A 25,724-nucleotide genomic window follows, 5' to 3' on the forward strand; every position below is an offset into this window, starting at 1 on the left:
AGAAAATTGTGATCCATGGGGATTAAATCGAAATCAGATACAAGAGGCCGTGGATGCTCTTCTGAAAGAGGAACAAAGTTCAGAAAAAAATGTGCGCCTCTGTCTGGTTCTGGAAGCTTAGCTTGGCACTGACCTGCTGTCAAGCCTTGGAGGCTCCTCAATCTGTCTACACAGCAGGGAGAGTGAAGGCTCCTTCCCCGGGGGGATGTGTGCATGAAGCAAAGCACTGCAATCCTTGGTGACCTCCCTGGAGGGAAGGTTTGCCTCCTTCTCGTGAAGAGCTTCAGCAGCACAGATAGTAGAGTACATGCAGTGATGAGCTGGGCAGGCATGGCTGAAAGTCGGCTATGAGACCACTGAACCTTTCTGGGGTGGGCACAGGAGCCCCCTCGTTACACTTCATGCTTCTGCCTCATCAGTCTCTGGGTCTGCCCACAGTTCTGCCAGGAGAAAAAAAAACCACCTCTGCTGCATTCTTGATGGCCACACACCTGCGTGATCTCTGTTTCTTTCTGTTCTTTCCAATCTGGATTGTATTTGCCAAAGTTTGTCTCCTTCTGAACCTCTAGGATCTTTCTAATGCTGTCCTATGGAAGCAGGTTCCTTTATTCAGAATTCAGTGTTATTTTCAATGCATAGAGTTATACTTAGATACTTTAACAAGAACTTCACATTTCCAGCTGTCCAAGAGTGGAAGGCACTGCTCCTGTTCATTAGTGCACTTTCCCTGGGCTTATAAAATCAGAGGACAGAGGGCCAGCATTCAGTGCATTGTAGCAGGGCTCCCGCAGGTGATAAGAGGGGGACCACATGGCCCAGTTTCTGCCACTAAAATGTAAAGCTCACGAGGACAGCAATATTATAGTCACTGCGTAGACGCAGCAACTAGTACAGCTTCTAACACATAGTAGGTGCTCAGCATATGGAATGAATGGATGGGATGAGTGAATGGATTCTGACTCTAAAATCCTAAGATCCTCTGATTCTTTGGGCTGTATCAATTGTACTCTCACCCTATCTCTGATTCTCACTGTTCATCATCTCCTAAAATCTCTTGCTCTTATCCCATCTCCACAGGTATCTGGTATCAGGGGCCTCCTCACTGGTAGACTGGCTGCTTTATTTCTTGATATGATTTATTTTAAAATAAAAATAATGGCTATCACATGTTAAATGCATGAATACATTAAACACTATGCTAGGTACTTCAACTGTATCATTTCTTTTCATCCACAAAACAACCCAAATAAGTCATATTATGACTCCCATTCAACAGGTAAGGAAAATGAGGCAGAAAGAGTATATGTCTGGCCCCCCTGGAAAGCTTAGCTTTGAACTCAGGCAGTGTGGCTCCAGAGGTAATGCCCTTAAACCCAGCCTTGCTATGGAAGCTTCAGCCCTGCTTGTAAGCGGAACATTCGCTACAGATCTCTCAGCCAGAGGAAAGGATGCTCCAGGTCAGTCAGTAGGCCTTCAGAATCATCTGGGGCACTTCATGCTCCATCAGGCTCGCCAAGGCCCTACTGGCTTCCTCAGATGTTCATTTCCACCTGAGTCTTTGAAGAGTACTCTTCATACAGAAGAATCCTAAGTGAGGGCAGAAAGTCTATTCAAGAGCAGGTACCAAACTCTACCTGGTCTCAGCTCAGACCGACAGGTGGAGAGAACTCAGTCGAATCAGATATTTACAGAAGCCTTTCATCAGCGCGGTACACCCAACACTTACTGGGCTTGGCCTGTCGTGGATGCTCAACAACTATTTGTTGAATTACTAAATAATTTATTAACAAACTAATGAATGAGTAACTTAATAAAAAATTCAAGTTAAAACCCTCCTTTTGGTCAGACAAGATGTCATTATTCTTTTGAAACATATTATCTTCAGTGTCTACCGTGTGCCTAGTGTTCCTAGCGCTATTCTGACCTTGATAGGAGACTGTTAATAGAGACTCCACAACAGGAGTTGCCGTTGAAGTGTGAAGCAAGGTTGGAAAGCTGGAAACAACGAGGCAGCAACATATTATAACTTTATAAAGGCATCGACACTACCCTGTGTCACAGGATAGTCACCTGTGTGCTTCTAGATTTTTTCCTATGCACTTAAAATAATCTGATTTGGGCAATATTGTCAAATCCATTTTAGAGGTGGGGAAACGAAGCACAGAAAGGTTAAGTCACGTGCCCATAATTACACATGTAGTTAGTGCTGCGCCGGGACCTGAAGTTAGTATGACTCCAGAAGCCAGTTCCTCACCTCTACTCTCCACACTGCACGGTGTGACACGAGTGACATGGGGGTGTAAGACAACACAGGGATGTTACAAATTTATACACAGGTACATCGCACATGTACCTGTGGTTTTCGTTTCATTTCTGTGTGTTTTGTCACGGATGAGGTCATACATTAAGTGCTGCTTTGTGAATTGCTTTTTCACACAATCTAGGTCTGGGAACTATTTCCATGCAGTAGCCTAATATGTCCATCTTTCCCGTTTACAGTAGCAGTGTGTTCTGTGACGTGGGCATTTATTTAACTAACTTTCGACTGATGGAAAATTAAGGTTATTTCCAGTTTTTCAATGACAATGCCTGAGTTTACATTTGGGGCTGCATGCACACGTATGGATGTTCCTGCAACAGAGATTTCTAGTAGTGAAAGTATTCGGTCAAGGGAAATGTACAGTTTTGCCCTGGGTTATTGATGGGATTTTTGCCCCCTGGGCCAAGGGCACAGTTAAGGCCAGTGCGATGTGGACACCAGAGACAGGCAGCGTACGTGGGAATCCACCTACTTCACACTCATACGTAGTCCTTCACACTTCACCAGGAGCCCTCCCACACAGCATCTCATTTACCCTCACAGTAAATTATAGAGGATGCTGTTCTCATTTACATGTAAAGAAACTGAGACCTAGCAAAATTAAGACACTTATCCAGGGTCATCCCAAGAATTAAAATCAGAGCTAGAACTAGAAGAAAATCTCATTTGTAATTAAGGCCTTGTACTTTAAAACCGCATTGGTATAATAAATTATACGAGTATATAATAAAACGTTTGGCTTGTGCTCAGCTGTTAAAAAATTCATGTATCCAAGTTTTTAAAAGTGAACAGTGTGAGCACAGTTAGACATTGCAAGTATTGAGGACAGAATGTATAAGTGAAGATGGGGGTATTTTCTAGCTCAGAAATACTATAATCTTACGATACTTGGGAAGTAAAAAGTAAAATGAAGAGAAGAGCCCTTTGTTGATAAAATGAGAACAAAAACTGAAGAGAGTCCAGAAAGGTGGGGGCGGGAATAGGAGAGGCCTACAGATATTGGTTCCAGGAGCCCCCCCAAACATTTGTAAAAAAGGAGCCCTCAGAACATATTCACTGTCTGTGGAAGCCAGAGCACCTCAGGCTCCCCCTTCCCACCTAAGAATAGTATTCAGTCTAGGAGTTTCTCCCTGAAACTGAAAGGTAGAAATGACAATTACTTGATCAGCAGAGAATTCCAAGTTGAATTATTCTCAAAGATAATTTACTCCAAGTAAAACATTTTACTGTTAAATATTATCTATTATTGAACAATAGGTATCATTAGGTAAGAGAATTTTGAAGAGACATGAGTAAGCTTCTCTGCAGAAATGAACACAGACATCTGTTCTTGATCATCTTGATCAGAGTAATAACAAAAGGAGCAGGAAACCTATAATGATGTTTTGATAAACTTACTCAGTCAGAAGCCCTAACATTTACGTGTACATTTCAACTAAGGGTTCTCCAAGGACTTACGATATCTCAGCAGCTGTAAAAGACAGACTGCCCCTGCCTCAGCTCCTTTCTCTTGGCCAGCACATAGTTTATACATAAATTTCTACTCTCCCCCGGTTGTGACGGTACAAATTGCAGATGAGCTCAATTAGGACAGGAGCAAAGACAGGGACTCATGTTGAATAGTGTCTCAGAAGATGGTCATCTATCTGTTCCAACAAAAGCTTTTGAAAACACGTAAGCTTTCACTAACCAGTCCTTGGTTAGGAGGAAATGAAAAAGAGGAAATGTGTCCCTTCAAGACACGTATTTTCTGAAAACCATATGGTTCTTAAGGAGAAGGTCTTGGACTATGAAAAACAGTTGGCAAGAGATTGCACCCTATTGTGCCATACCACTGAGAGTCTGGGCTAGAATCTACAATTTTGGCTTTAAGCAGGACACTCAGTGTCCTGGCCACCCTGTATAAAAGGTTGGCTGTGAACTTTGCCAAGAACTTATTCATATTTCAGCTCACCAAAATTTTTAATAATCATCTGAATTCCAAGCCACCTATTCTAAGGTCTTCTGCAGCAAACCATGGAAGATGAAGGCCTTCATTTTCATTTCAATGTCTCCTTTGAATGGCTCCAGCAAAGAGCCTCCTCTCTCTAGAGATCCTTGATGAATATGTAGCTCAGAAGGAGAGCAAATGAGGGGTTCAACGTGTGACAGGAAGGATGGAAACTATGACACCTTCGTAGGACTCTCAACAGATGCTCACTGCACAGAGGGCTTGAAGGAAGCAGGAGATTGTTGTTGCTGTGGCAACCATGCATGCCTAAGTGAACAACCAAATTAATAGTCCTAACAGGCTTCAGTGGCATCAACAGATGACAACACACTTCCCTTTCCTGGGGAACATGGATACTCAGAAGTGATCCTACTTAAATATGGTTCTCATGTAAAGGAAAACAGTGGCCAGTAAGAGCAAACAGACGGAATAACCATCATATACTTGCCACATAAACTTGTCTAAGCCAAGGGCAAGCACCATGTTATTTTGCCTCCCTGCTGAAGTTAAGAGGCACCTTTCATACTCCTGGGCCTTTTTGTGACATTCTATTTAATTTTATCACGCTACCACTAGTCTCCTACTGAGCTTTTGTTGTTAGCAGATAAGGCTAAGGGGGAGCTGAGAAGGAGCAGAACGGGATACAAAAAGGAAAAAAGGAAAAAGGTAAAATTAGCTATAGCGAATAATTGAACCCTGCTCAGCCTTAGGGAAGACACAATATGTGTAATTAAGTAAATTAATATGTTGGTCGCTGAATGGGCTATTCTAGACAGCAGGAAGTAAGTTTACACCAGGTAAGAACTTTTTTTCTGGATTAAGGTTATGTGGGCCACTGCTCTGAATAATGGATGAATATTATCCTTGGGTGGAGATAGGGAATGAGGGAAAAAAGCCTTCTTGGGTTGTTATTAAAAATCCATTGGGCTAAGCAACTTTGAGATCAGGAGAGATTCCTCAAGCAATTGCCCAGGACTGCGCTCTTAATTGAAGTGTGCAGTGAAAATGTGATGTAATGGCCTTCCTGATAAGTAAAATATTCTGATCCAATTCTGGGCAGGAATTTTATCCCCCAAATGTTTGTTATAATTATGTGACAGAATTGGTTTTTCCAGTAGTTGGAATGAAGACAGTATTTTAGGTTAAATAATCTGTCCAAAGTTTTGGGCAATGTCTACGTCGGGAATGAAGATGTCTATCCGGTAAATAGTAAAGTGGACATTTGAAGCCTGGTGTGTTAAGGAGCTGGGTCACAGGCATGGGTTAGTTGGGTTAGAATAGAGTCAGGCCAGCTCCACAAACACACACACTAATGCCAGTCAGCCCGCTCAGAATTACATTGCAGCTTGCCAGAAAGAGTAAGCAAAAACATACGATGAGCTCCCTGCAAACCCACCACGGCTCAGAGTACACAGAGCTAATGATGATTCAAGATGTCAGCTTGTTTTAAAAAGAATGAAGTATACACACCCATGCTTACCAATCCCATGTAACAAATGATTTAAGGTGGGGTACAGGGGTGGGGAGAAAATGCAGACAACTGCAATTGAACAATAATAAAATAATTTTAAAAATCAGCTAAACTGTACAATTAGGCAGACGGCTATATGTAAAAAGTCAGGAATATCAAGTCAGAATACAAAAGTATTCACTAAGGTTACATTTTGTTAAATAATATGGGTTTTTTCATAAATGTACTTGGTTTTAAGAACGACAAGAAAAGACAACTTTCTATATGTTTACTTTATGAATGTTTTGGTCCATTGATTTAATAACTCTGTCTCAGGATTTCAATTCTAGATACTATTTTTTTGTTTGTTTTCTTCAGCTTTCTGCAATGTTTTTGTTTGTTTGGATGCGTTTTTCATATTAAAGAATTTCCTCGAATAAAAAAAATGCTTTAAGTAGAAATGTGAGCACTAGAGAATGTGAGTTAGATTCACACAGTATTGCCCTTTATGATTTTACAATATCAGCCTGGACATACATTCATTTTGCAAACAAACAGGCAAATAAGTAAATCACATCTTCATCACACAGAAGCAAACAGATACATGTTCTAAATACCACACATGGAGTGGTAAGAGTCACACATGAGGATGAAGTGTCATCTTAAAAGTTCTTCCTGTTATTCTAAGCCTGGGATATATCTTATAGCACATATTTAGGAGATAATATAAAAGTAATGATATATTATTTATAGTATATATCTTCCATTTTAATGTCCTCTTTCTTGATCTGGGTACTGGTTACATGGTTGTATTCACTTTATGACAATTTATCAAGCTGCACACAATTTTGTAAATGTATATTAGACTTCAACAAAGTTCTTTTAAATAGTTACATGTTGTTTTAGAGCCAACACATTTATGGGAAGGTAAAAAAAGTTAGTGCACCAAGTAAGTTCATTATTTATTTAAATAAAAGATGTGAATTATATCTGGCTTGGCCACTAACTGGTGGTTAATTTGAGGCTCTCTGTGCCTCACTTTTCTCCCCCAATTAAAAAGGGTTGGATGAGCTACAGTCCAGTGTTTCCACCAGCTTCAGTGTTACCTGCCACTGGGTAACAGGCCAAATGAGAAGTGAGAATCTTTGGGTGAATCTGTCTGTAAAGCAACAGCCACTTCCTGGATCCTCTCTTTTGGACACAAGAGTTTAATGGGGAGAGAAAGTAAAAGCCTGATGGAGTGACAGCCCTCACTCTCCTGACTAGGCTGTGTCAGCCACAAGAAAGCCACAGTTCAGCCACGTAATTCTGGAGTCCCAAAGAAAGGAGAAGCTGCTGAGCATTGAAAGTCTGAAAATTAGTAAGAGAGGACTAACTTTTTCCTGTCGAAAGAATGGTGCACGCCCTGACCAGCATGGCTCACTTGGTTGAGTGCTGTCCTGCAAAGTGAAAAGGCTCCAGTTCGATTCCTGGTCAGGGCACGTGCCTGGGTTGTGGGCCTCGTCCCCAGCTGGGGTGCAGGTGAGAGGCAACTGATGGATGTTTCTCTCCCTCTCTTTCCCCCTCCATTGCCCTGTCTCTGAAAACAAATAATAAATAAAATCTTAATTTAAAAAATAGAGTTGTGCAGGGATTTCAGTGGAGCTAAGTCTAATCAAAGGGCTGTAAACATTTACTGAGCTTCTGCTGAACACCAAGCTTCAGGTAGCTGTTGGGGATGAACTGGCACGAGAAGCAGAGGGATCCTGCCCTGGGTCTCAGGAGCTAGTGGGGAATACAGACAAGTGAACAAGCAATTACAGAGGGATTTGCATGATAAGTGCAAAAGGAGGAGAAATGGAAGGCAAGCAAAGGAAGGGCACCCTTGAGGGGACAGGGGAGGGCCATATCGGGGAGCGTTTCTGGAGCAAGTGATGTCTAAGTAATGAGTAGAAGTAATGGGTAAACATAACTGGGTTTAGCTCACATGCTGGGAGGCCGTGCAGCCTAGAGTGGGCTCCAGAGTCAGACTACTTAGCATCAACTCCCTGTGCTACCACTTACTAGCTTGGGCAGTGTGAGCCTGGATAGGGCTCTTACACTCACTAAGCCTCAGTTTCCTTATCTGAGAAATAGGAGTCATAATGGTACTCATGGCTTGTTGCAGGGTTACAGGAAAGAATCCATGTAAGCCCTATTTAACATAGAGCCTAACTACTGATGCTTCTATTATCAATTGTGAGACAGATGTGACAGATGTGGGGAGGTGGCAGGTCATATTCCAGGCAGAATGCCTAAGCATAGATTGGCCCAGAGGGGACAAAGACTATGGCCACTTGGTGTCCTGAGAGAAGAGAGAGAGAGGAGGCGATGAGAGGAGGCTGGAGCAGAAGGCAGGCACCAGAGAGCAGAAAGCCCTGCACACCATGTTAAGGAGTTTGGGGTTCGTCCTGACGGAGTGAGGCACACTGAAGGGTTCTAAAAGGAGAGGATAACTGAAGGGTTCACTATCCACCTGTATCAACAGAGGAGAAGTGTGCTGTCCAGCAAAGGTTTCTTTTACCCCAGACTATTTAAGACTCTACACCCATTAGCCATTTTCCTCCAGAGGATGAACTCTAGCTGGAATTTAACAGCTCACTAGCATCCAAGGATTCCCTTCCCTGGATGAGCTGGAGATGCTCGACACTCAAATAACTACAGTTAACTCAGGAGCGGTGTCACCAAAATAATGTGATTCCGCTTGCGAGACCCAGCTCAGAAAATCAACACAGTGTATCTTCTCATAAGCCACGAGCTGCAATACACAGCAGCCCTCTCTTGAGTCATTAAACTTGCTCTATTAGGTTACAGAAAATCCCAGACAGTTTGCCCTGCTCTGGTTGGATTTTTGTGGGTCACACATCTCTTTTTTTCTCGGAGGGGAAAAGCAAGCGCAAACCACAGCGGCGGAGCCTTGGGTAATAAGGGGCTCAAGACACGCACTTCTCCTGCACTTCCCCTCTCTTAAAACCAACAGACCAAGGCTTCTCAGAAAGGATGTGAGAACTGACAATTCCATACATAAATAATCCGGGAGAAGAAGTAAGCAATAAATCTCTGGTGCAGACAACCTTAAGTGCCTCTGGGTAGTTTAGTGCCAACGTGCCGTGGACCATTTGTAGGGGAAGTGAGGCAGAGAGAGAGTGCCAGATGTCGTGCAAGTGTATTTGGAAGAGAATAATTCAAATCCTCCTTGTGAAAGGATGAATGACCAGTTAGCAACCAAAACCACACCTGGAATTATGGTGTGGCCCCTATCAGGCTACTGAAGCCAGAAAAGGTGGGGTATCATCACGAAGAGTACTGAAAGCAAAGAGAAAGCAAATCACCATTCTTCAGCCCTCTCAGCCAAACTGGAGGCACATCTGCTCCTGAACTGCTGTGTGGCTTTATGGCTTCACACCAAGAAACAGAAAACAGAACCGGCTGGCGTATTCACCCGTCTCCTGACTGTCCACCAGAGTCAAAGAAATCGCATAGAGTATTTCTCACACAGCAATGAGGTTTAAGCATCAGTAACAAATACCAGTGTGTTCACGCATTTAGTATTTGCTGCAACCTGGCTAAATGCTAGACGCCATGCTAGCAAAGGCAAGCGATAGCAAGGGGGAGGTAACACGCACTGACCTTGAGTGTTGTACGGTCCAGCAGATGAAATGGGACCTGGACATTAATTTAATGCAGGGCACAAAGTGATAAAAACCACAATGAAGGAGCAGATAAAGCATCCTACATATATTTAAAGGATCTTATGTTAGTAAATCATATATATCTCTTTTTATTAACCTCATTCATTTTAAAGCTTAACTTGGACGGTGATGGTTGCTGTGATTTTACCAACTGACAATTCTACTAATGCCCAGAGCCAGTGGTCAGTAATGATCAGCAGGTCACAGTGGCAACAGGAATTTAGGAAGCTTCTGAATGGGGCTCAAGTCTGGGGCCACCTCCGACAGTGAATATTAAGGAGATAGATTTTTTTTGCTGATGGCCCAGGGTAGAAGGGAGAACTCGGTCAGCTTTTGAGTAAGATCCGCCATGGTTTCTGCTGCCTTAGCCCTCAGGTTGCTCCGACAACTGCTGCAAGGTGCGGGAGCCATGCCAGAAAATGCTCCTTAACGGAGGAGAGCAAAGTTCAGGCTCACTGTCAGAATGAAGTAGCTGACATCCTGTTTCCAACCAAGTCAGCTTAGAGAAGCCATTTACTATATTAATACCAACAACTCCATCCGCCCCTGCTCTATCCCACGCCAAAAGGTACACATTGGATTTAGGAGATTAATTCTGCTTGCAGAGCTGCCAGCTCTCTGCAACCCTCATAATCAGAGTTCAAAAGGGAAATTGGTGGTACTGCAGAGGGCTCGAGAGATAAATGTTTTGGGGAGTATGAAATTTCCATATGCCCGAAGTAAGATGCCCTGAGGAAGACAGGTACAGAAAAAAAGGGTTTTCATTTTGCTACTTAAATACCAAGCCTTCTTACTGCTCACTCTCTCTCTCTCTCCCTCTGTGAGCTCTGATACAGGACACAACCTTACGTTGTTAGTTATCTTTGCAGTTTTCAATGTTCCCTTCACAGACCTCTTTAATTAATGCAAACAAGTAGACTCGCCCCATGCTCCATCACTTCCACCATCATATTTATTTTTGCCTCTGTGTGAGTCAGTAGAGGAAGGGGCATATTTATACAGGTGTCTCTCAGTTAATAGAATGCCTTTAACTGGGAATCGAATTCTTAAACATATTTCAGGAGGAAACAAATCACTTAAGACCACATATTTAAAGAAAATGAAGATTTTCAAGCACATGACATTATTTAAAATATTAGCAATGAAATTAATGAAGAAGTATTTATCTTTTGGGTTTCCAATGTATCAAGGTATGTTACCAGATGCTATAAGATTTTTTTTAATTTAATATATTGTATTTTCCCATTATCATGTAGTCCCCTTATATCCTCCTCCCCCAGCAATCACCCCACCATTGTCCATGTCCATGAGCCCTTTTTCCTTTTTGCTCAATCCCTCCACCCCTAAACTCCACCCCCCAGCTGTCATCATCCTGCTCTCTATCTACAAGTCTGTCCCCATTTTCCCCTTATTAGTTCAGTTTTTTCATTAGATTCCACAGATGAGTAAGACCATAGGGTACTTGTCTTTCTCTGACTGGCTTATTTCACTTAGTATAATGTTGTCTAGGTCTATCCATACTGCCACAAAGGGTTAAATTTTCTTCTTTTTTATGGCCACGTAGTATTCCATATTTAAAGAAAAAGGTCACATGTTTAAAGAAAATGAAGATTTTCACGCATATGACATCATCTAAAATACTAGCAATGAAATCAATAAAGAAGTATCTGTCTGTTGGGTTTCTAATGTATCAAAGGATGTTACCAGATGCTATGTAAAACTTTTCTTCAGTTGAATACATGGCCCCTGTCTTCAAGAAGCTCATCAGCTAGTTGGGAAGACAAGTTTTCAAAGATACACAATGTAGAAGAAGAATTAAATAGAAGACCAGTCAACATGTCTGCTAAGTCCAGAAAGTTTAAAGGGTGGAAAAGAACGAGTGTGAATGTTAATTGTCATTTGTTAATTGTCAAATGACATTCAAAATGTCATTTGAAAAGAGCCTGGGGTTCTTGTGAATGACCACGGCTTCAGGAATTCCCACTGTTCCGCTGACCCCTCGGTGAGACCGCATAAGGTTGACAGCCCTACTGGAAAGAGGTCCAGTGTTTGGGCTCAGTTTGGGGTATTTTTAGCTTTATGATTTATGCTAAATACACTATGACTTTTTAAAAAATATTGTAAATATTCTCCACCATCCAATCCCTAAACATGATTATTTTTAAACAGAGTTTCAATTAATTAAGGAATAGTTGTACAGCTGAAATCACATTTCATCAGGTTTATTTGAAGGACACTTGAGGTGAGTATTACCTTCTCTGGGTTCTCTGTAACAGTGGGAGCTACAGAAATCACAGACCTATTCTGGGCATCGTAAGATAAGGATGCTGTTTGGGAGAGGGTAGAAATTCCATTTTGTGCGTGCTTTAATTAACAACTGAACTTCTACCTTCAGTTCAAAGAAAGTTGAAATCTTAATTGTTAACCAAGATTACTTTTAAACCTGAGTTTTAAAATGCCATTGTTTGGGTCTCCTAGTTCTTTCTCTCCCTTCATCTCCAGCACGCACGGAGCCCAGAAAAGTGCATTACTCGGAAGAGACATCAAAATCCAAGCAGACCATCTGACTCAAGTGGCCAAGGAAGAAAAGGAACATCTTGAAGAATCACGAGGGATATGGCTGTTGTTATTGCTTCAAATCAGTCCAAGCACATGCGGCATTTTAAGTAAATTGTTTGCCTGGTTTGTGTTATTTTTATAAATAAACATAAAACTATAATCTCAGATGCATGGTGAGAATCCAGATAATTGTTTTTACTTTTATAATTGGGAGTCAGCTGTGCCTCAAAACAGCGAGTCTGAAAGGTGCTCTGGGGACGAGGCATTGCATGCATTCAAAGTAAGGGGGGTGGTGAGGACTGCGTCAGCAAGGCACCCGAGCACCTGCGGTCCCGGCGTCAGAGTTCCAGCCTTCTGGAGTCCCTGAGACATGGACCACGGGGTTCATATGTAGAAACAATGCAGGCTCAATTCTTTTTGTTGCTAATAACAAACTAAAGTGTCCCCAAACTATCCAGCTTCACATCCACACATGGAAATTATCACATCATAGTTCAAAGCCTCTAATTCTAATTGCTGTGCCAGGATTAGGATGATAACACACCCCATTCTGGATTATTCAAAGACGAATTATCTAGGCCAGGCACTTAAGCTTGTCCCTATTCCCTTGGTGTTCTGCCATTTGGTCATTTTAAGGTCCACTGGCCTCTTCACATGCAGGGTGAGGGAAATAATCAACCTGAAACTCAAATCGGCGAATTTTAACTTCCTGCCTGATCTACTAAAAGTTGTGGGATAGAAAAGGAATAGTTAACCTGACAACTGAGATTCTCTGTGTATTTGATTTATTCATAGCATTCTCCTTCTCCGGTGATAAGCTGACCGTGTGTCTTGAATTTAGTAAAATAACACTTGATTTTGTCTCTCTTACCTTCCTATTGTTTCATTCTATTGATTAGTTTTGTCCCTCAAATCCCAGTTCTTCCTCTCTTTGTCCTTCTCCTTTTCCTTTCTCCTGTCAGCAGGAGTTACATTTATTTACCAAATGACAGCCCTCTTCTTTCTGAGTTTGAAGGGGAATCCCTAGGATTCCCAGGCCTTTGCCATCACTCTTACCTCCTCGAGCTTTCCTGACTAGACCCTCAGTTCTACACACTTAGATGCTATCCCAAGCAGAGAGTGGGGTGCAGCCCAGTTACCCCTCCCTCAGATGCAGTTTTATCATGTCCTTAACCCCCAATCTGAAGTACTCACATAGATATTTAAGATAATCCACTATCCAGCTCTCCTCTAAATCCCACTCCCACTATGTAGCTCTGTAAATGACAAAATCCCTAGACAATAAAATATAAATCAAAGCATTACTTCTTTCCATCCTTCCTCCTCACTATTGGCCGTTCACCAGCCAAAGCCACAATAATTTCCTGCAACTCAAACTGTCACGAATTCAATCACAAGCTCAGACCACAGGGAGGATAGCTCCCTAGGGAAGAATATGCCTATGAATAAGATCCCTACAATTCACAGGATTCATCTTCCATTAGCTCCATGTGGGCACCAAACCCCTGGTAAGCCAGTAATTTTCTGTCCAACGTTAGAAACCACAGGCTCCTAGACATAGCCCCAAACCTGAAGGGTGATGACCAGCGGTCCTCCACACCCCTAGAGCCTAAAAAGTGTATCAAAATTCCAGGATAATGAGGAAGAGCAGAAGAAATCTGGTTACAAGTCACACGCTCATATTCTATTACACCAGAGTTCATAGTCTATTCTAGGCTGGTCTATGGGATGTGATGTAATGTGATGACTCACATATATGAGGTTCATCTGGACAAAGTCCAGCCATTGTTAATATAACGAGAATGGTTTGCGTGACATCAACGTAACCTGGCAGCCAAGGAGAGTGGACTGGAATGTGCATGTGTGAATAATGACGCCTTTACCATACTAATCAATGGGGGTGGTAGACGTCATTGAGTGAGCGTGTGTACTGTGTGGTCGTCACATTCAAAATGACTGAGTGAGCAGAGCAATGAATCTGTATCAAATTTTGCATTAAGCTTGAGCATTCCTCTGCAAAAACTATTTGGATGATTCAGAAGGCCGCAGCTATGGGCCACTGGTGATTGGCAGCTTCATTACGACCACATGCCCACTCACGCATCACATCTCGTGCAGTTTTTTGGCAAAACATTAAATCACCCAGGTAACTCAGCCCCCCTGCAGCCTAGATTTGGCATCCTGCAACTTCTGGCTTTTCCCAAAACTAAAATCACCTTTGAGAGGGAAGAGATTTCAGACTGTTGACGAGATTCAGGAAAATACAACAGGTGACTGATGGTGATTAGGAGAACTGTGTGAGGTCTCAAGGTGCCTACTTTGAAGGAGACAGACCTGTCATTGTCCTATGTACATGTTTCTTGTATCTGGTATCTTCTTGAATAAATGTCTCTATTTTTCATAGCATGTGGCTGGATACTTTCTGGATACTTATATACATACTGTACATACATATATATACACACACATATATATGCATGTATGTAGTTCAGTTATATATCTCTATCTCTATCTCCATCTCTCTCTCTATATCTCTATCTAACAGACACTGAGTGGCTTATGTGCATCGTCTCCAGTCATCACAGAAGCCCTGAGAAAGGTACTACTAAGATCTATTACACAGAAGAAACTGAAGCTCAACTTGCCAGGAAATGGCAGGGCTGGCTTCAAACCCAGATTGTCTGACTCCAAAGTCCATGCTCATTCTACTACGTTACCATACAGCCCAGCCCCTGGCTTTTGGTCTATTTATGTAGTCTTATCCCTGCCTTTCCCCATATCCCAAGTTTACGTCAGTCAAATGTTGTTATGAGCAGTCTATAAAAAAGCCTTCATTCCTGTGTAACTGACCACATGAGACCACCTAGGACCTTCTACTTAAGACCACTCTAAACCCACACAACCCCACTAAGTAGGTTATAGCTCCTTCTCAGGATTCCCCAATCTAGGCCAGACCCCCCGTTAAGATTCTTTTCCAGGTAGCCTTTTTATAAAGCCTACAATGAAGAGGAAGGGGAAAGAAAATAAAATGGTACTTCAGAAATGTCTGACTCTTTGTCTGATTTATCTATCAGTGTCTGGGATGGTCATGTTAAAATCTCCCACCATAAATGTGTATTTACCCAATTTTCTTTGTAAAGTCATACAAGTTCACGAGTTATATTTTCTTATAGATTTTTAATAACTCATTTCAAAGTGAGGCTCTTTATCTCTGTTAATGCTCTCAGCCTTAAATTCTATTTTATCTGCTATCAGTATTGCTCACCAGAATTTTTTTTGTTAGCATTTGCCTGGTCTATTTTTAAAATCTCTTTATTTTCAAGTTTTCTGTATTTGTTTTAAGTATGTTTCTTGAAAGTAGCCTATTGCTGAGATTTTTTTGTTTTTATCCACAGTTATACTAAGTTTCTTGATTAGCTGAGTTTGTTTCCACTGACTGAGATTAATGACATAGTTGGACTTAATTTCTATCATCTTATGTTATTTTATATTTACCAAGCTTTTTACCTACACCTGGTTTTATTCTTTCTTGCTCTAGTCTGGATTTTACATTTTTTAATTATTCGTTCCTTCATCTCCATCCCAGCAGTTTGAGAATTTTAGATCCTGCTTTTTAAATTATTTCTTTACACTTTTAGCACACATATTAAGTTTTCTACCTGAAGTTTATAATTCTTCAGTTTCTCTATTTTCCTTCGGAATTAGATTAGGAATTTAGCAGGCTTTAATTACCCGCCCAGCCCCTTTTTCCACCAGCCCCTTCACTGCCAGGTAGACGTTCAGTTTTATCAGTGTTTAGATGCATAAAATCAGTTGGTGTTGCGATTATTATCATCAGCAACCATTACTTAAATAGATTTACCACTACATTTTGTTAATGTCTTTGTTAATTATGCTCCTTCCTCTGGGTTCATTCTTCTTCTTGAAGTACATCCTTTCACAATCTACTGCAGTTAGAATAGCACTGGTCTTGCTCCACGTACAATTCTCACTATTTTCCCCTATTATTTAGAGGCTGTTTTCTCGCTGTCTGCTGGCATCGATTCACCAACGAGAAGCCTGCCTTCTGTGTAATGACTGCTTTGTAGGTAATCCGTCTTTCCTCCTGGTAGCATCTAGAGTTTTCTCGTTACGCCTGCAGTTGTGAATTTTCACGATGGTGCGCCCGGATGTAGATATATGTTTGTTTTTCTGTCTTGGCAATTGATGTAAATATTTATTCGGAGGACTCATGTCTTTCTTCACTCCTCAGTCCGGAAAGTTCTTAACCATTCTCAGCCGTCACTTCTGCCAATGATACCTCTCCACCTCTTCCTCTATTTTGTGCTTCAGAAATTACGTGAGATGTAGGTGGGAGCTTTCTCACTCTGTTATGCTTTCCAGCCCTTTATCTGTTTATCTTTTTATTTAAAAAGATCTAAAATGTCTGTATACAAGTACAAGTAACCTACTTTTGCCCACCTTTGTACATGTGACATTTAACATATTAGTTTCAAGTGTATAGCATAGTACAATAATTAGACATTCATATAACTCATGAAGTGATCCCCCCAATAAGTCCAGTATCCACCTGGCATCACACAGAATTATTTAATACTACTGACCATGTTTCCTATGCTGCATGTTATACCCTTGTGACAATATTATAACACCAATTTGGACTTCTTAATCCCTTCAACTTTTTCACCCAATATGGCAACCATCAGTTTGCAAAATATATGAAAGTAATGCTACATATATTTTATCCATATTCTATATCTAGTGAAAATATAAGCAGAATAGGGGATGGCCACACAGCAGAATAATAAAGCGGTGACTCTGGTAAGGAACATGGGGCGGGAATGAGAATGAAAAAGGAGGAGATCAAAGATTTATCGATAAATCATTACTTCTTTAATTTTTAAAAAAACTGTATGAAGCAAATACAACAAATCCCATCTGGAAAGTCTGCTTGATGGCTACATATGTATTGACAGTATTGTCCTCAGCACTTTCCTGTGTTTCTGAAAGTTTTTATAACTATAATCATATAATGATTCTAGCTTTCTATCAAGTATGAGAAGTTTACTAGCTACATAGAATCAGAATATCTGCCATTAAAAGAACACTTAAAGGAAATGAAATTGTACACATAAAGATCTGTGTGTACACCTACAGATGGATCCATACATGTAAGTGGCAGAGGTCCAGTCTGGTGTCAGACGTGCAAGGCCGGCATGTAGAAGAGTGTCTGGCACTGGATCGGTACTAGTTCAATGAACACATGCAGTGTGTTGCACTGGTGGGCGGGACCTTTAAGAGTCGATTTGTATGAAGGGCAGTTTGCCTCTGTTGTGCTGTGATTGCTTAGGAACGAGAACTCGGTTTTGCAGGTACATCTGAGGGTTCACCATGGGGAAGAGAACATGGTGCCTCGCCCAGATATATTGGTCTTTAGTCCAATTGAGGTCATCGCTTCGTGGAAAGAGGAAGGATGTCTAGGCTACAGAGGAAGTGACTTTTCCCCATGTACCCTGAATACAGCAATCGGTAGCCAAGTAACAAAGCATGTCACCCACTGAATGAGCATGAGTGAGTTGGAGAAAGCACATTTTCCCTACTTCCTCAGACCCAGCATGGCTTTGGTTCAGCAAGGACTCCGAGAGACTCCGATTTACTTTGGCACCTCAAGGATTTGCTACAGAAGCAGTACGTATTTCCACTGACAGAGCTCCATGGTAACCTGACAGGGCATGGCAGAGTTCTCAGTGTCTCCACATCAACCCACTTGCTCACAGAAAACGTTTACATACCACCAAAGGTGATTCAACAATAATTTATAGAAAGATAAAAATAAATGAAAGATACGTGACAGAGAGATAAACAAATATGCCCAAGACTCATGAAAATTCTCTGTTCAAAAAATGTCTTCAGAAATGGTTTACAATTAACTATGCTCCCTGTATAACAAACCTAAATATGATCATGGCAAGCAGACTACAGAGTGGACAGAAGGGAGCTTTGAATGCTTCCCGTTGTCTTTTCTTGGCTCCAAGTTAAGACGACCAGGATGTGGTTTCAATTTTGGATGTGCTAATTATGTTTGTCAATTGTGAGCTTTGCTTAATTATTTAGTCATGCAAATTTAACTTTAGGACTTTTTGCACATCTAAATCATTACTATAGCAATTAAAAGGCTGCTTTGATTAGCTCCTTTCAGTGTGTAGCACAGCACACTTCTGTCAACTTCCTTCTGACAATCTAGCACTTGGGCACTGTTTAGAGAAACTATAATCTCTATTTTGGGGAAAAATAACAACCAAGGCAGGTGACAAAAAAAGGTGGCCTAGCCGTGGAAGATAAGTCAACAAATGCTGGCACCATAAAATCAGTGAATACAGACTAGAAATTGTAATAGCACATGATTGGGAGGAGCTCCCAGAGGTGGAAGGAGTTGGTGCACTGAAGAAACCAGGAACATGTTTCTTTTGGGGAATTAGGTGCAAAGAAGTGAGTAGTCAGAGATTTATTTGTCTGGAGCAAAATCAATGCCAAGACCTATAAAACACCATAGGAACCAGGCTTGTTCCTGTCTGGGAGACCTAGCCTGACTCTCGTAATCACTAACAAATACTGTGGCCAGGGAAGCCTGCGCCATGTCAAGCTCTCCCCAAGGGCCATTTCATACTTGAACAAGCCCAACTGTCAGGAACATTTTATGATATTAGGTTGAACTTCCTCTTAACTGCTAAGTAGGTGTTGCATTCCCTTCTGAGCCACCTGTGGATGCTGTGTCCCTCTCCACCTGACCCACAGTGGGATTTAATACATACTCTCCCACCCCGCACTAGAAACGAGTAGCAAATTCAGGAACGAACACAGGCTTTAAGCCCCCCATTCGGAGCTATGTGTTAACCAAATCTTCCCATCCCTTCCCCTCACCGCCAGCCCGTCAGGCAGGATCACAGCAAGTGAGAGCTCACAGGTTATTCTACACCCATGATGTTACCAACACACAGATATAATAGCAACTATTTAGAGAATATGATGCTATTTCTCATTTTAAAATCATCCCCAGAGGCTAATAACGTCACACATCTGGTTTGTCTCAGAAAGTCACCAGCAAGTCTGATAAAAGCCAGCTGTGGAATAGAAAATAATATTTCATCTAAGAAGTGGATGATCCATGAGTGGCAACTGAAAAACCACCATTGAATGTTGCAAGGTACATTAAAAGGGAGGGGGAAATGGCTTTGGGTGACTCATAGAAAACTCAACACCAACAAGAATTAAAGGATGGAGAAAGGCGAGAGAGGAAAGAGTTTCTCAAGGAGTCGTCAATGATGAAAATACTTCCTGAGCATTTCCTGAGCACTCCAGAAGGAATTATTAAGGTATTGGTCAGGCTTAAACAAAGGTGGCCTTGTGTTTCAGAAGTCTGTCCTCAATACAGAAATTTAATAACTAAACCAACATGATTTGGATTCCACAGTTCCGTGATACTCCAAATCCTCCAGTACCCTGATGAAACTGAAATGTATTTTCAAGCTTCCTCAATAAACTGTCCCCTAAATACCCCAACTATGTGGATATATGTACACATATGTACTTAATACATTCCTATTAAATTCTTGTATATTTAGGACTTCTCAATAAAGACCATGCTAGAAGCTAGCCCCTCCCACCTGCTCAGGACCTCCCTCAGCAATTGCATGCACAGCGAGATGCACAAGCGCAGCATTACCTTCAATTTCCCATCCCGGGTCCCTCTCCTACACGTGTTGACAAACTCGGGCCTCTCGGCCCCGCATTTTCTCCAGCAATCACGCTCTCTCCCCTTCTGCCTGCACAGCCCTTCTCATGAAGAAGATGAACTAGTCTGTCTCCGCTGCCTCACTTCTCAGCCCACTGCCGTCTGGCCGCCACTGAAGCTGGTCCTGCTGAAGTCACCCAAGCCTCCCCACTTGCCAAATCAAGGGAAGACTTCTTGTTCTACCTTACGAGGTCTTCCTGAAAGCGCTGGACTACTGATTTTTCTCCCTTCTTGAAATTCTGCCTCTCTCTCCTTCCCTTCCTTTTTCTCTCTTCCCCCACCTCAGCTTCTCTCGCTGGCTCTACTTTTTCCAATATCTCCCTAAAAGTTAAAAGCCCCAGAAGTTCTTCCTCATGGTAGGTACATTCATCTAAGCCAGCAGCCTGGGACATACCCTAATATGCCATTGTCTTCATCCTCACATTCGGCGTATCTCAAGTCCTATTGACTTCACACCTTCATTTTCCACCGAGCCTCTCTGCTCTCTATCCTATTACCCAAACCGCAACTACAGCGAGATTTCTGAGAAGTGGTCTGATCAGATCACTCTCTTAACTGACACCCTACAGTGGCCCCCCATGAATTCTACCTGTGGATTTCTAACTTTTTAAAAAAGGAATACAGTGGTACCTCAGTACTCCTCGCTAATTCACCCCAGAACTTGTGACGAGTGCTGAAACCAAGTACCGAGCAAGTGACCAGTGATGAAGCATTTTCTCTTGGGGGGCATGACCCATGCAAGTTCTAGTGAGTGCAGTGAGTCCCGAGCCAGTTCCAAGTGCTGAAATGCTTTTTTCTCACAAAATGCAATGAGTACAGGATCCAAACGAGTTCTGAAGCTGACAAGTACGGAGGTATGACCGTATTTTCTGCACTAGGAAGCTACGAATTATGTATGGCCGCAAAATGCCTGGTGACCAGTATATTCTCAGTAAACAACTGTTGAGTAAAATGGAGTCCAACTTAAAACATGCACGTTTGTAACCCTGGCCAGTGTGGCTCAGTTGGTTGGGGCATCGTCCTGCAAACTGAAAGGTTGTGGGTTTGATTCCATGTTAGGGCATATGCCTAGGTTGCAGGTTCAGTCCCCAGGTGGGGTGTATACGAGAGACAACAGACCCATGTTTCTCTCTCACATCGATGTTTCTCTCCCTCCCTTCCCTTCTATCTAAAATCAATAAGCACGTCCTCGGGTGAGGATAAGGAAAAAAAAATGCACACATGTAAAATTGAATGGGTCCTATTGACACAGGGGTGGGAGCAACTGTCTGCCTGCTTGCCCTGATCACATCCCCACCCTCACCTCAGGCATCTCTGGGCATCCCCTGGAGTTCTAGGGCACATCTGGAAAACCAGAGACCTAAGAGATAAAGTTCAGGCTTCTTAATTTGGCTATAGCCCCTTGACAAGTCGATTTCTAACCAGCCTCCAACATCACTTCTGACTGCTCTCCGTCTTCACCCTTCACTCCAGCCTTGCCAGACTGAATCACTTCCACTGACTGCATGCGCCAGGCCTTTGCACACATAGTTCTTCCTGCCCAGAATACAAGCAACCCACCTTTACAGCCTAGAAAACTCCAACTTACTCCTCAAGTCCAGCTCAAAGATCAAGCCTTTCCTGATCCCATAAGCAGAATGCATCATTCCCTCTGTGATATATATATATCCTATATGTATGATCATTGTATCATAAATAAATAGAAACAATAATATATGATCTATATATCATACATATCTTTATTATAAACTTGTCACATTCTGAATCAATTTTTATTTACAGTTTTATCTCCTCTACTGGGTGATGAAGGCAAGAATTGTTTCTGATTTATGTTTGTAACCCAGGGCCTAGAAGAGTACTTACTACTCAGGAGGGACTCCATATATGTTTGCATAATAAGCAGTATTCTACTGGAATAAGTCATTCTTTTATATCATTTCCTTTTGTGATGACGTGGAGAATAAACAATTTTTAATCCTTTCTATCATTTTGTAAGTCACAGGTTGTCCCATGTTAAAAATTGGCCAGCTAATCCTCTATTATCTATGTTTCAGCAGAAATGAATCAGGATTTAAAGCCTTGGGGATTCACCTAAATATTTAGAGCTAATGTTAGTCTTTTTTATTTTTTTGTTAGTCTTTTTAATTGAAATTGAGATGTCTAAAAAAAAAAAAGAAATTGAGATGTCTGAGTTCTAATGGATTATTATAACTGTCCTTCTCTTGGGCACTATTGAGATAATGTCTTGCATCTTAGATTTTATACAATGAAATAAACAAGAAAGGAAAACCATGTGGATCATATTTGTCTAATGTGGGCAAAATCAACAGAGAACCTGATCCCTTAACAGATTCAGCCATCTCTTTAATGATATAAAATCAGAAATGAGAAACATCAGATGCAGATTAAAGGATATTTGATGGCAAAATTTAATTCAAGCTATGTACATGAGACTTTTCCCAGGCAATTAAAAAACATCCTCTAATTCTCCGTCATTGGTCTCCATAGTCAGTGTTTCTGCATCAACTTTTGCATCAGTTTCCTTATGATTCTGAAACACCAGTGTGTTGGTCTTCTGGTAGATGACCTTGTCTTCCACTTCGGGGCAGTTTTGTAATTACGTAGTAGAGAATCATATTCACCTTTGACATATGTCATTGCACCCTACTACAGTAACAAGCAGGTTACCTACCGTCTTATTAACTAAAAACTCTCTGCTATAACCCAAGACTTCCGCATATACCAACATAATGTACTGGATGTTCACAAAGAGGGCATTGCAGGACCCCCAAAGTACCCTCTGAACCGTGGAAGAGACATGAAATTAATCCCTTGCGTCTTTTTTCAAATCCAAGAGTACTTTATTGTATTCTAATCCCCTGAAAAAAAAATCACAATTTCTGTAGAGCATATACGGAGTGTGGATGTGTGGATGGGTAGAATATTTATTTTTGACACTCAGTCCACCAACCACGACCCACCATAGAAAACTTAATCTAAATTAGAGGTTCGCAAAGTGTGCTCTAGGGGCCCTTGAGAAAAATGGAGAACCTTTTGGGAGTCCTACAAAGTCAAAATTATATTTGTAGTAAATACTAAGATCATTTGTCTTGTTTACTCTCATTCACTCACAAGTTGGAGTTTTCCGAAGGCTGCACGATATGGAATATTGGGACGTATTAAATGCAAAAGCAAATATGAGAACCCAGCTGTCTTCTGTTAAGCCAGACATCAAAGGTATTAGCAAAATAGAAACAAATCCCCCTAATTTTTTGTTTTGGAAAATATAATTATATTTCATAAAAACATGTTATTTGTGTTAAAACGCAATGAGAAAATTTGGGATTTATTGTGTCTCTTGAATCTGAGGAGTCACATCTTTGATATATTCCAGGAAATTTCCACCTATTATCTCTTCAAACATTCCCTATTCCTCTCCCATTCCCTTCTCCATCGAGAACGCCAGTACAGTGTATGTTTGTCCTTTTCAAGTTCACATGTTCAATGTCTTTCATATTTTCTGTCCTGTAACTTTGTTCTGCACTCTGGGTACTTCCTTAGGATCTTTCCAGTTTGCTAATTCTTTTTACAACGAAGCTGAATATTCTTATTTAGCCCTTCTATTGCATTCTAAAATTAAATCACCATTTTTTTAATTTTTATAATTTCTACTTTGTATTTTTAATATTAGGTGTTGTGTATATATATGTTCTTAGTAACATTTTACTTCTGGTATTATTTCCTTAAACCTTTAAAAAGTACAAAACTCATTTTCTATTCACTATCTGATTGTTGAATCATCCAAAGATCCTGGAGGGCTAATACTGTTGTTTCCTCTGATCACATTCAGGAATAGAAACCTGTTTCTTCCTGTAGGATGCAATTTTGAGTTGTGAGTCTATGTTCAGTCAAGCCTTATATCCAGGGGGATCTTACGCAGCCGGGGTTGAAGACACAGGTCTGTAGAGGACTTGCATTGGCCTCTGTTAAGCGTTCAAGGTGCCCGAGGTAGTACATCTATATTAGAACTCCTAATCCACTTGAGGGCAGGCTGGTTATAAATTCTCAGAAGACACTTTTTTACCCACTGTAGTACCAGGCCAAGCCAGAGATTTTGCTTTATTATCTCCTTTTGCTGGCCATTTTTTCCTAGCCTATCTTTTTGTGGCAGATACAGTGCTTAAGGATTCCAGTTTCACGTGAGTCTTGGTTTCACCTTCATTCTCTACTTTTTGGGGCCCAAGGTCTTGTCCTCACGTGGCCATTAAACACTGAACGTCTTGGCTACCTAGGGCAGAAAGCACCCCTGCACACTTGTGGCTTCGACGCTTGCTTCCTCCCTTGGTTTTCGGCTTCTTCTCTTTCGGCCCCTGGGGATTGGCCTTACTTTTTTTGCAAGCTTAGCTCTACAGATGAGATAGTTGTTATATTTAGCACTCTGTGTGTCTTTTTAAAGAAGGTTTTCAGATTGTCTAGTCTGATATATTCCCCAGGTACATAAGTAGGTACATTTCTGAAAGGTGAAAGGCCCCTAGCCCTTGCCCCACCAATTCTCCTTCAAGGAATTTACCCTTTGGATAGAAATTTGCATTAATTATCAAAGTCTAAAATATACATAAGTTTTAATCCAGCAATTCTGCTTTCTAGATATGTATCCTACATATATGCCCACACTTGTACCAAATGCCATATGAATGATATTATTTGTTGCAGCAGGTTTAATGAAAGAATAAAGATTATGCACAGCCTGACCGTCCATCGCTGGGAGAACAGTCGAATAAAGTATTTCCCACAGTATTCTGCAACACTTAAAAGGAATTGAAAAGACCCATATCACCTGATATAGAAAGATGTTTATGGTGCAAGCTGCATGACTTCTTTATGTAAAAAATACAAGATATGCTTATATGTACTTACATATTCCTACAAAGCTTCTGAAAAGATACACAATTAACTGTTAACAGTATTTTCCTCCAGGGGTTGGAAGTGAAGCATTGTTATATAAACACTGATTCTAAATGACAAATGTGCTAATTTGAAATGATTTTTATCCATTTATTAATATCAGCCCCGTACTGCTTTATTATAACGAGCGGTACTACTGGAGGCACTCGAAAACAAAGTCCTTCTCTCCAAACTGTTCTGTAGCTCGTATCATCCACTCCCTGTCTATCATTCCTTGCCTGTCCTTTACCTGTCAGTTATCGTTCTAAATAATCTGGTTCTTTCTTTCCACTGACTTTACTAGGACACTTATTACCTAATGCTCTAACTATGATGGTGAGAGTGAAACAGGTAGATTTCTTACTCTCATCTGCCCAGAGAAAGATTTACAGGGTACAAGAAACACTTAAATATTAAAGGTCACACGAGTGCAGAAGGAAAGGAGGGCTCACTGAGAATTAAGTGAGAAGCCAGCCCTATTACTTTAGTTGTGTCACAGCTTGATCAGCAGGAGATACTGATTTCAACATCTGAGCCCGGATGTAGCTTCTGGCGGAAGTTTGAATTTTCAGAGAGCTGCTTAATTTGTAAGGACTAGTAGCTGAGATAGGCATTTGTGCAGCTGGAAACATCTTCTGGCAGGAGCCTGCAGGTTTTCCTTTGAACGTCTTCATTCTTTCTCGTGGTGAACTCTGGTGATGACAGAGCACAGCTTCCGTTCTAAATTCCCCAGTAGGTTTGGATGCAGAAATATGACAGAGCCCTTGTCTCTTACCTAGCCTTTCAAACACTAAACTGCTGCTTCCTTTTCCATTCTCCTTGGAATAGGCTTCATATTAGTCCATGCCGAAAGCTGGCCCAGATCTCATTCTACATCTGGACGGCAATTTTCCCCATTTTGTGATGCTATGTCATGAGTTATGTGTTCGAGGTATTTTTGTAAAAAATAGGTTGTTTTG

The sequence above is a fragment of the Desmodus rotundus genome, chromosome 12 (assembly GCF_022682495.2).
Source record: "Desmodus rotundus isolate HL8 chromosome 12, HLdesRot8A.1, whole genome shotgun sequence".
NCBI lineage: Eukaryota > Metazoa > Chordata > Mammalia > Chiroptera > Phyllostomidae > Desmodus > Desmodus rotundus.